The following is a 12,867-nucleotide window of genomic DNA, read 5'->3' on the forward strand; positions in this document are numbered from 1 at the left end:
CTTTGTGTCCACGTGTTGTTGTTTAGTTCCCACTTACAAGTGAGAAATGTGAGATTTGGGTTTCTGTTCCTACATTAGTTTGCTTAGGATGATGACCTCCAGCTCCATCCATGTTGGTGCAAAAGACATGATTTCATTCTTTTTTATGGCTGTATAGTATTCCATGGTGTACATGTAGCATATTTTCTTTATCCAGTCTACCGTTAATGGGCATTTAGCTTGATTCCATGTCTCTGCTATTGTGAATAGTGCCCCAAGAAACATATACATGCATGTGTCTTTATGGTAGAATGATTTATACTTCTTTGGGTTTATACCCAATAATGGGATTGCTGGATTAAATGGTAATTCTGTTTTAAGCTCTTTGAGGAATCACCACACTGCTTTCCACAATGGCTGAACTAATTCACATTCCCACTAGCAGTGTATAAGCATCCCCTTGTCTCCGTAACCTCACCAGCATATGTTATTTTTTGACTTTTTAATAGTAGCCATTCTGACTGGTGTGAGATGGTATCTTATTGTGGTTTTGATTTGCATTTATCTAATGATTAGTGTTGAGTGGAAATCTTCATATATTAGGGAGATATGGCAGACACACCCTGATCCCCATTGAGTAATGCTCTTGTGTAAACCGCTCTCCTCCAATGAGGGCAGAATCTGTGACTTCTAATTAGGAGAATATGGCAGAGCTGAGGGGATTTTTGTAGTTGTAATAAAAGTTCCTAACCAGCTGACTTAAAGTTAATCAAAAGGGAGATTATCCTGGGTGGGTCTGACCTAACCAGGTGGGCTCTATGAAAGAGAGTCTAGAGGTCAGAGACCGGAAGTAGCAGAGGCTTGTTCTCTCAGTTGCTAGTGTTGAAGAGGCTAGCTGCCAGGAATTCTGCCAGCCACAGGAGGGAATTTGGAAGCGGATCCTTCCCTAGTCAAATCTCCAGGTGAGAACATAGCTTTTACATTTTGAGTCATAAGTAAAAAGACTTTCCTTGTTCTAAGAGTCTAAAATATTTCGCCATGTTTTCTTCTAGAAATTGTGGGGTTTTACTTTTGTATATTTTCCAACCTTTGATCCATTGGGAATTTAATCTGACTGAAAGTGTATGGTGGGATTAAATGTTTGCTTTTTTCCAGATGGATGTCCAGATACGTCAACACCCCTTATTTTGTGGTTCAACTTATCCCTCTTGGGTTTGAGAAGCTACTGTTGTCATATGCTACATTCTCTTATGTATTTGGATCCTGAGCTTTTAATATTTTGGTAGCATTTGATGAAGTGAATTTTTTTAGGAGGAATTCTTTCTTAGAAGTCAGGAATTTTTTAAAAATTGTTCATCTTTATATCTGCATTGCTTAACCTGCTGTTTGGAATATTGTAGGCTCTCAATAAAGGCTTGTTGAATGAATGGATACTGGTGTTTACACAATGCAGAATGTAATTTGGGTAATGCTTTTTCTCAGTGTTAACCTTCCATAGTCAGAAGCTAGATCTTGATTTAGGAAATTATGATTCCAGGCCAAAGCCCTGTTCCTACCAATAGTCTGTATATATGTCTTCAATGCATATCTTTAGACATAATCATAATGTTGGCAGAAAGGACCCAAGAGAAATGAAGTATATAGCAACATGTGTATACCCACCCTGCAATTGATAAAAAGCAAAGTTTACTGCAATCAATTAATAATCATGTGTATTTATTAGGGGAATGGGAAATGGGAGCCATTTCCTGCTCAATCCCCTAGTTTTCATGGAGGAAATTTTTCTCTTGCTCCATCCCTTTCTCCAACCCACAGAGGTACAGTTAATTATCTCACTAGTGCGTTTGGAAGAGGAATTGGGCATGAAAAGCCTAGCCACTTTCTCCCACTGTGTGTGTGTATCTGTTCAACTACTTACAGGAAGCACACATTCTAATCTGCTTTTCCATGTATGTTTTCTATTAGTAGAAATTAAATGAACTAGGCGAGGCATGGTCACTTACGCCTGTAATCCCACCACTTTGGGAGGTCGAGGAGGATGAATCACTTGAGGTGAGGAGTTTGAGACCAGCATGGCCAACATGGTGAAACCTCATCTCTACTAAAAAAAAAAAAAATACAAAAATTAGCTGGGCATGGTGGCGGGCACCTGTAATCCCAGCTATCTGGGAGACTGAGGCAGGAGAATCACTTGAGCTCAGGAGGTGGAAGTTGCAGTGAGCTGAGATGGCGCCACTGCACTCCAACCTGGATGATAGAGACTCCGTCTCAAAAAAAAAAAAAAAAAAGAAAGAAAGAAATTAAATGAACAAATGGTAGTATTTACACGATGTGTTATGTGGTCTTTGGAGAATATTTTTCTCCAAAGCTTGATCACCTTGATGACCAGAAAGGACTGCGTTTCAGTACTTAATGGGGCTGAGTGAATGGACTTACTTCCAGTCATTGTTGGTGCATACTTAAACCATGTCCTTCAACCTAGAGTGGCCTTTGTTGGTGACACTGCTGATATTTTGATCTCCATCTCTTGTTTAGCTCTCAGTTGGCTCAGAGCTCAGGCTGACAAAAGGGTGCTATTTAATGGATTCCCTCAAATCTTATCAGTCTTTAATCTGAATTACTTTAATATATGCTTCCCTTGATCCCCTCCCTTGGTACCATCTGTTGAAATTACTTAATTCAACCAGCTTTGTTTTAACATATTGTGTTTTAGCTGAACTCTGAGTATTTACAATGAAGGTAACTGACTACTGGTACTGATGATGGTGTGTTTAATATCTCATCTCTACCTACTAATTGAAGGCAGCACCTATTATGTATACAAGTTCGTTCAGTGTTTTCAGAGAATGAGCAGAGCCTGTGAAATTCATTAAACATTACTACAATAAGAAAAAAGGACAAACCACAAGAGAAAAATAATCTATACATAACACTTCACTGCAAACTAGACGATTTCAGTGTTTATAAATATTCGTCTGTGGAGAGAAGTACGTGTATTATAATAATTATGCATTAGTGCCTCATTAGTAGAGGGTTACATCCATGCTGTTTCTTTTTCCTCTAGTGTATTTCTGATAAGTTAGCATTTTAAAGTCTTATTTAAAATGTAATAAAAACAGGAGAGTGTGTGTGTGTATATTCAAGAGTAGGTTATTTATAATTCCTTCAGCTGTGTGAGGAAACATATTCCATGGGTTCTGAGCCTACAGAAGGGATGTAAAGAACTGCCTTCCTCACCCAGAATCAGAACCTAATTACTTGAAATGTGGACAATCAGAACAGACCTTCTATTGTATTGACTTTTTTCTCGATGCCATTATATTGCTACTTACATTTAAGTTCTAGGTCCTTAAATATGTTTTGTAAATTAGACACTTCACAGACCAGCACTCCTAGAAATGCCTTCATTATGAACTTTGTGGGTACATTCTAATTACAAAATCCACAGACATTTCTCACTCCTTTTCTTATGAGATCTTTCTGTTGAATTTGATATAGTCGATTAGTTTCTTTTTTTTGAGGTCCTGTACACCTTTGGATTCTGGATATTCCACATTAATTGATCTTCGTCAGCCTCTGACTGCTGTTTCTTTGTTTCTTATATGAGACCTTTTAAATGTTTCTTTGCCTATCCTTAACGTATTTCCCTGAAATTCATTTATTTCCTTATCTCTGCTCTTCTCACACTTCATACTTCCTAGATGATCTTCATTTTCATGATTTCAGTTATCATCACCTAATGCTGATATGCTATATCTATAAAGATGAGATGTAGTCCATATTTCTAGGTCTATAGACCCTCTGGAATCCATGCATGTCAACTGCTCGTTGGCTACCTCTATTTGGATATCTCATAGGTTCTAAGAACTCAACAAGACCAACTGAAATTCATTATCTTCTTTTATAAGCTTCCCCCCCACTTCTTTATTCTATTTTAGATGGCGGCATCACCATTGTTCAGCCACCAAAATTCCAAACTTGGAATTCACCCTTGACAGTTTTCTTTACATCCTCTCCCATGTCGATTTAGGCACCAAGTTCTGCCAAATGCTCTCTCAAAATGCTCTCAAATCTGTTCCTTTCTTTCCATTTATCTTACCACAACCCTATTTAAAGCCTAGAAAGTGAACCTCAGTTGCGACCTATTGCAACTGACTTTTCACAGGTCCTCTTGTGTGTAGTCTTGCCCTCTTCAAAGTCACTCTCCATACTGCTCTAGAACCCATCTCTGTCCAGACATTGTCCTTCTATATAGAAATGTAAAAAGTAACAAAAATTTTTACCATTCCCCAAATCCACTTCTCTGGGGTAACCACTGTTAGCAATACATTTATAAGTCAAAGTTCCTAATTACAACTAATAGAAAATACTGGCTGATTTAAACAGGAAAAGAATATATTAAGAAGATATTTGGTAGCTTTCAGAACCAAGTTGAGGACTGTGCAGCCAGGAGGCAAGTGAGAGGCAATATCCAGCATAATGCTGAGGATATCATTGTCACGGGCACTGCGTGATAGGTGCTGAGGCTTGCTTCACTGATACTGCTGAGCTGTAGAAATTGGATGTTGACCTGGCACTGCAATCATTGCTTCCCAGGAACGTGATGCTTCTGCAGCTGCCACCACTGTCAAATATACAGATCTTCCTGGTCCCTGAAACTCTGGGATGGGTACTTGGATTGGTGTAGCCTGGATGCAGCAAGGACTTGGAAAGAATGATCTGGGATTTTCAGAGACAAAATAAAGAGGAGTTTTAGAGTAGGGCCTCTGGAACCAAATTTATTGGGCTACAGCTTTGTTTTTCTATTTACTGGTTGTAACTCTGTGCAGGTTGCTTGACCCCTCTGTGTCTCAGTTTCCTCATTTGTAAAATAGAAATATAGTTGCAATTACTTCATGGGGTTGGAGGGAAAATTGAATAAGTTAATCTAGGTAAATTGCTTAGAATGCTTCCTGATGCATATATAAAATGTTAGCTATTATTATTATTTCAGCTTATATAGTACAATTTGATTCTACTTCCCACTAAGACTTGTAAGGGGGAGGAAGATTGTCCAGATTTAGGAAAGAGGTTCATATAGTGAGTAGCCAGAAATAATGACAAGTATCCACTATCATATGTATTCTTCCAGACTTTTACCCAAACATTTGCAATTAAAATATTTATGCTTGTGTGTATTTATCAGGATACTCAATTCAAACCTTATTCAAACTACCACAGACAAGAAATGTGAGAATTTCTTGGCTTCTGTAATTAAAACACAGAGAGGATGTGATGCAGCTAGGTCTCAAGGACAACTGCAAGCATTGATTTCAGTGCCACTAAGACTGTCTTCCCATCTACCTCTGTTTTCTTTGTCTATCAGTATATTTCTCTTATATGTGTTTCTTTTACAAGACTGAAAAGTACCACCCCTGGCAAACTTCAGGCCTCACATATCTCTATTTCAGCTTCAAAGAGGAAGTGAAATGTCTTCTTTCTGATGCCTAGGAAAAGAATCCTGAGATGGGGCTATGATTTTATTGGCTTGAGTCAATTTCTGCAGCTGGGAAGGTGGTATCATCAGGAAATATGAAAGCTTTACTGAAATCACATGTTTGAAATTTGGGGAAAGATTTTTCTGTAAGTGGGAAGAGAAAACTTGGCAAACAGTTTTATGTACTTTATATGTAACACTCACAGCAAGCTAAAAATTCCTTTAAACTTAAAAAATCTGTTTTTAAAATGGTAATACAAAGCATAAATAACACGAGTGCTAGGTACTGAATTTTAAAACCTTGGAGATTCGCAATGTGTTAACTTGGGCTGCCGAGTTAAGTTGTGCGGTTTCTTGGAATAAAACTTCTATTATCTTTTAATTGTACAGTATCCTGAGTTTGCAAGGGAGCTTTAAAAAACTGTTACTATTTGCAACCACTTATCTGTGTGAATCAATTCTCTGCAACCAAAACAAAATACAAAAAAAAAACAAAACCCAGAAAACAAAAACAAAATAACCTCGGATAGAAAACAAAGTTACTGTTATGACTGCAACCTACTGTTTCTATGTTCAACAAAACTGATTGACTTCATATTAGGTAATTGTTATACAATTTACTTTATAAAAGTAATGTATACTAATAAAATATTGCTTTCAAATGTCTTATTTGCTAGGCTTTCTTGTAGGATTTTGTTTGAAAGACTTCTGCGAAAAATTTGAAAAACAATATATTAGAGCACGGGCTAGCAGAGTTTCTGCAAAGGGCCAGATAGTAAATATTTCAGGTTTTGTGGGCCATGTAGTTTCTGTTGCAAGAACTCAACTCATCTGCCATTGTAGTGTGCAAGCAGCTATAGACAATACATAAAGGAACTACTGTGACTACTTCCAGTAAAATTTTATTTATAAAGACACTTGGCAGACTAGATTTGGCCTATGGGCCGGGCTGTTGTTTGCCAACCTCTGTATTTAGAGCATTTGCTATAAATTGATAGATTGGGCTATCCAAATTTGTTACCTACTTACCTTAAATGAAGGGGGGCAAATGAGCTGCCTTTTCATTCTATATTAACAGTTATTTTCAAGAAGAGTGTTCTAAAAACAGTTCTGATTTTAGTAATGTCACTTTATGGGTGGCTGAGTTGAAATTAAGTATTTGGACATTTTGGTTTTGAAAACTATAAACTTTAAGTTAGCCCAAATCTGTAGCTTTTTATATATTCTTTAACATAAAATATCTGTAAGAGTTTGCATGCTCTGTTTGATAATGACTTTTTTTTTTTTTATGGTGGAGATTCCTTGGGAGTTTTACTCATTAACTAATGCTTGCTTCTGATCTCATTTGCTAGAGTAAATGTAGAGTTTAAACTAGGCATACTAATCTAATCTTCCAAATTGCTGTTTCTTTTTCTTTTGCTCACAATAGCTTGGATCATCTGAAAAAGGGCCTGAATAAATGTATCATTTGTTACTAGCTAAAAACTGTCATCATTAACTTGATTAATCAAAATGCTGCTCTTAAAGATGGATTGAAGCACAAAATAGCCAGCCTGGTTCCCCATAATGAAGAGATTAATTTGACACACAAGACAACCAATTTAGTACTACTCAATGATCATGCTTTATTTAGAAAGCCATCAATTAGTATATTTTTTCCTTGATGTACTATTTTGTCTCTATAACAAGAAATGATGATTTCCTCAAAAGTTAATCTGCTTTCTTAAACATAAAAGGATATTTAGCTCAGCACTCTTAAACTCCAAAATGTGAAATTCTGTTCTATGTGTAAAGAGGAAATTAATGATGGATTATAAAGCTTGCAGTGGAATTCTTTATTTTAGGGTATTGCTAATTTTCTTTTTGTAACCTGATTGTGAATATGATAGTAGAAGTCACAGCAAGAGAGACCCCCAGGCCTTGTGTTCTTCCTTCTTTTGGGTGGAGATTAACATGGCCTGTATACACACACTGAGATGTAAACACTACACTGATTTGCAAAGAAGTTAATTAGATTTTACTGCCTTTTAAAATGTGTGTGGTGGTTGGGAGAAGTTTTTGGCAAAGTGAAAAGAATATTAAGTCACAGTATTAGTTTTCTTTATAGGATTGATACTTAAAGCAATGGAAAAGGTATATTTATGAGATTCATGTGGCATATGGACTTTTTAATCATCCCCTATTGAGCAGCATTTCTTATTATGATGGGAAGAAACAGCAGCAAACATTTCTTTACTAACTTGGGCTAATGATGCTTTCTGGACGTTGTGTTTACTGTGCATGAGAAGTTGGGTTTGATGTTTAAAGAGTTCTAAGTTGGATTGGATTTCAAATGCAAGAGTTAAGAAAATTTTGAAAAGAGAGCGATGCTGTTTCATTAATAGTTCATGGAAATTTACCATTTGAAAGGCTGATCTGATGTGCTTTAGAACTTATTGCGGGTTGTTAGATGACATACCATTTATGGATCTGACAGATTGTTAAAATCTGTTTTGTTTTGTTTTTGTTTTTGTTTTTGTTTTTGTGAGGAGGGACCTTGGCAGAATGCTATGTGTGTGAGGTGTATATATATCTTGTGTAAGTGTGAATGGTTGGTGTTTCTGCCTAAGTGTATCAGCCTCATGGTGCTAGGAAGCTTTCCAGGATTCTAGGGGATGTCAAATATGGATAGGGAGGGACACTGTGAGTGACAGCCAAAGCTAGATTTTCCTGGTTTTGAATTAATCTTCAGGCTTTTCCTCCATCAATGAAGCAGGATAACAATTCAGTAAAAAGTAGTTATTAAACATTTGTTATGTACTCACTATTGTGGGCTACACTCATGTTTACTTTATGATCATGTTCACTTTATGATCATGTTCCTCTCTTCATAGGGCAGGAGCCCTTGGAGGCTGTTTGGAATTGGGCCCATAACAGAGGTGGTCAAAACTTGCCTTGTTGCTGACTTGAAGGATGTAAAGAATATTTAAAAATTGCTTAATAGATTTTGGAAACTTGTTTCTTAAGAGGATAATCCTGGCCTGGGAGCCAGGACTATTGTGTTCCAGTCCTGACTCCACCAACGAGCAGTGTGTCACCTTGGGCAAGTTTCCCTGCTCTTTTAGAGGTTGGAAAAGTATAGATTTATTGCTCAGATAGAGAGTGGGCAACATGAGAGAACAACATGAGAAGAATACATTAATATTTTAATAGTGTTCAGAGGCATAAGCATGAACAGTTGTAGAAAATATGTACTTGAGGGAAAAATAATTTTATCATTGAGAATGAATTCCCACAAAGCTGAGAAAAATCTGTTAAGGATTGATGGCTTGACCTTCAACCCATTCACATATTTTCCATTTCTTAAAAATAAAAATGTCTCTTCCTCCTCCTTCCTGTGGCCCTTTCTTTTGATTGCAAAAGAGAGATTTTTTTTTGATAGAAAATTTGGAAAATACAGAAAATTGCTAAGAAGGAAATGAAAACGATGCTAATATCCAGAAAAAAAATTTAAAGGTTTTAATATAACTTTGTAGTTTTCTTGCCTTTGTATATGTATGTCCACATGTAATCACAACCATATTGAATGTAATATTCCAAACGATTGTTTTTATTTAATAATGTACTGTGGCCATTTTCTCACATTAATGATATTCTTCTAAAATATAGTTTAAAATAAATGCATAGTATTCCAAAATACGCAACTTGTTTAAAATATTTTTTTCCCATTACAAATAGTTCATTGCCAAAACATTGGAAAATACAAAAAGATAGAAAGAGGAAAAATAAAATCAATGATAATTCTGTTACCCAAAGAAATTAAACTTTTCTTCCAATCTGTTTTTCTAGGCATATTCACCACATTTATAATTTGTATTTTGTCTTTTTATTTAACAAAATAGCATACTTATCTTCCTATATGAGTAAAATTTATCTTATATATAACATTAAAATTTATAGTTAAGTTTTTAATTATATAATTAACATTTGTAATTATTTCTGTGTGATTATGTATATAATATATGCAATTATTTTTTACAGTTTGCATACTTAACAGTTATTGTGAGCTATTATATACTAGACATTTGGCATACACATGAGAAAAGAACAGGTATAAATTATGAATGAGAGTATAGATTCTTACATAATCTTTTTGTTTTCTTTACCAATACATATGTTTATATGTGAACTAATACATTTCAGTGCTGTCATTGTGAGTAGCCGCATTGTAATCCATTTGCATCATCATCTATTTCACTAATTTATCTTTGGTGCACATTTAGATTGTTAATTTTTTCCTAACAGCATTGTAATAAATATCTTATAGTCAAATTTTTTTTCACATTGTTAATTATTTTCCTATAACCATTTCCTAGGGTATAATATCTTGATTAAAAGACTTATATATTTTTAAAACTTTTGATATCTACTGCCAAAACATTATTTATACCAATTTTAACTCCTAACAGCAAAGTCTGAGTGCCATTTTCCCAAAGGAAAAATGGCATATCACTAGTATTTTTTTTAACTATACGTTTTTAAATTCCTAATAAGTTTATATTTTTTCTAAATGTTTATTGAGGAAAAATTTCTTCATTGGTGAATTATTTTTTAGGTCTTTTGATCAGTTTTTGGAAGAATATTGGTTATTTTTGTCCTGAAGTATATAAACTTTTAGAATACTAGAGTTAACTATTTTTCCGCTGCATATAGTTTTCCAATATGTAGTTTAATTTTAATTCTATTTATTATATTTTTGACACTCTACAGTCAAATCTGTCAATATTTTCCTTTCTATTACTGTCTTTGATTTTATGCCAGAAAGACTCTCCTAGTCACCCCTAGATTTCATATATTTAAAACTTACATGATTTTTTTACATGTAACTTACATGATTTAAACTAAAATTTAAAGTTTTAATCTAAGTGAAAATTACTTATTTCGGCAAATAATATAATGTAAGAGTCTACTCTTTATTTCTCCTAAATAGTTAACCAATGATCCCAGCACTATTTGGTGAATAATTAATCCTTTCCACACTGAAGTGCCACCTTTATGTAGGCTTGGATATATTGCTAGAGTTTCTAGTGAGTACCACTCTCTTTTATTCATTGTACAGTTATTGTTCAATTTGAATATCTGGCAGCACAAATTTCTCCTTTTTCTTTCTTTTCAGTGTTTTCTTGGATTTACCTTTTTATTCTTTCAGATGCATTCTTTCTCTTTTCTTTATTGAAATATAATATCTCTTTTTGCTTATTGTTAACCAAAAGTTATTTAAAAGAGAGCTTAACATTGCCAATCTGATAGCCCTTTTCTCTCTCCACTGGTTAATTTTCTAATTTTGGATTACATGTTAGAGATTCTGGCTTTTATGTTTTAAATTTTATAAAAATTTCATTGAGACCTTAATAAATGATCAATTTTTGTAAATGTTTCATTAGTTTTTGAAAAGAATGTATTCTTTATAGGTACAAACTTCTCTGAGGCGAAAGTATTAAATTACACTTTAAAAAATGAAAACATAGGCCGGGCGCGGTGGCTCATGCCTGTAATCCCAGCACTTTGGGAGGCCGAGGCGGGCGGATCACCTGAGGTCGGGAGTTCGGGACCGGCCTGACCAACATGGAGAAACCCCATCTCTACTAAAAAAAGAAAAAAAAAAAACCCACAAAATTAACCGGGCATGGTGGCGCATGCCTGTAATCCCAGCTATTTGGGAAGGCTGAGGCAGGTGAATCACTTGAACCTGGGAAGCAGAGGTTGCGATGAGCCAAGGTTGCGCCACTGTACTTCAGCCTGGGCAACAAGAGCGAAACTCCGTCTCGAAAAAAAAAAAAAAGAAAACATCTTATTCAAACTTCTTATTTTTGATATTTATTTTTGTTCCATTTTATCTGTCAGTTTTTGAGAGTGGTCTGATATGGTTTGGCTGTGTTCCCACCCAAATCTCATCTTGAATTACAGTTCCCACAATCTTCACGTGTTGTCAAAGGGACCAGTGGGAGATAATTTAATCACGGGGGCAGTTACCCTCATGCTGTTCTCGTGATAATGAGTGAGTTCTCATGAGATCTGATGGTTTTATAAGGGGCTTTTCCCCCTTTTTGCTTGGTACTTCTTCGTCCTGCTGCCCTGTGAAGAAGGACTGTTTGCTTCCCCTTTCACCATGATTGTAAGTTTCTTGAGGCTTCCTGAGCCATGCGAACTGTGAGTCAATAAAACCTCTTTCCTTTATAAATTACTCAGTCTCTGGTATGTCTTCATTAGTAGTGTAAGAATGAACTAATATGTGGTCTGTTAAAACTTCGCTCTGTAATTGAGAATTTGTTAAATTACCTTTTCACTTTTAATAGTTTGATTACATTGTTATGTACATAATTGTTCATGATAGTTTCATATTCGTGGTAATTGGTTATCCTTTCTGATCCATTTTGAATTTCAATTCAATATTGTCAGATATGGCCACACATACTTTTGTTTTAGTGTTTTCCTGGTTTGTCTCTGCTATTTTAGAATTATTTTTATTTTTAATTAAAAAACTGCAAGTAGTTTTAGAAAGTCAAATATTCTTAAAAGTATTATTAAAAAAACCTTCAGTACCTAGTTTTCCCCTGATGCTACTTCCAATGATACCTACATCCAATTATTTTAGCTATTTTATATAGTATTTACCCCTTGGTTTCTAAAAAATATTCTTATATGGTTATTGACTTCTTATTATCTAAGAAAAAAGAACTCTATTCTCACTATAGTTGTATCATAACTTTTGGTTAAATAAATTTTCAGTATTTTCTTCACATATAGCTAACAATACAGCTAATTAGCTAATAATACTAATTATTGAGTATTTACTATATGCCAGGAATATCTTTAAGTGCTTATATTCATTAATTCCATTATCACAACAATCAGAGTGAGTGTTATTATTACTCATTTACCCATTTGATAAATGGGAGAAGTAAGCCTCCAAGTAACTTATGTTATGATTATGTAACAATTTTCACTATTGAGCCAAAGCAAGAACATGATTACCTTTCCTTTCTTATTCAACTTTTTTATTTTCTTACAGTTTATAATGGTGTCACTTTAAAGTTTGCATTATTCACTTCATCACTGATTCTTCCTCCAAAGCAAATATAGAACTCCTCTGAATATTATTTTCCTCATGATCAAAACATAACACACATCCATCACCCCTCCCCCCAGAGTCTCTTATCCTCCTGCTCTAATCTAGAATGATTGTTCTGCAGGCCTGCACTCCTGTTGGATTCTTTATACTCTAAATCTTGTATTTTCACCTTTTTTGCTCCTGCATTTTGGTGGAGCTCATTCTCCAATAGTTTCCTGATAAATGATACAGAAGAGATACATTTTTTGAGATTTTCCATGGATGTATAGTTACTTTGCCTTATCCCCCTTCTGTTTGGACA

Source organism: Pongo abelii, chromosome 1, assembly GCF_028885655.2.
Source record: "Pongo abelii isolate AG06213 chromosome 1, NHGRI_mPonAbe1-v2.0_pri, whole genome shotgun sequence".
Taxonomy (NCBI): Eukaryota; Metazoa; Chordata; class Mammalia; order Primates; family Hominidae; genus Pongo; species Pongo abelii.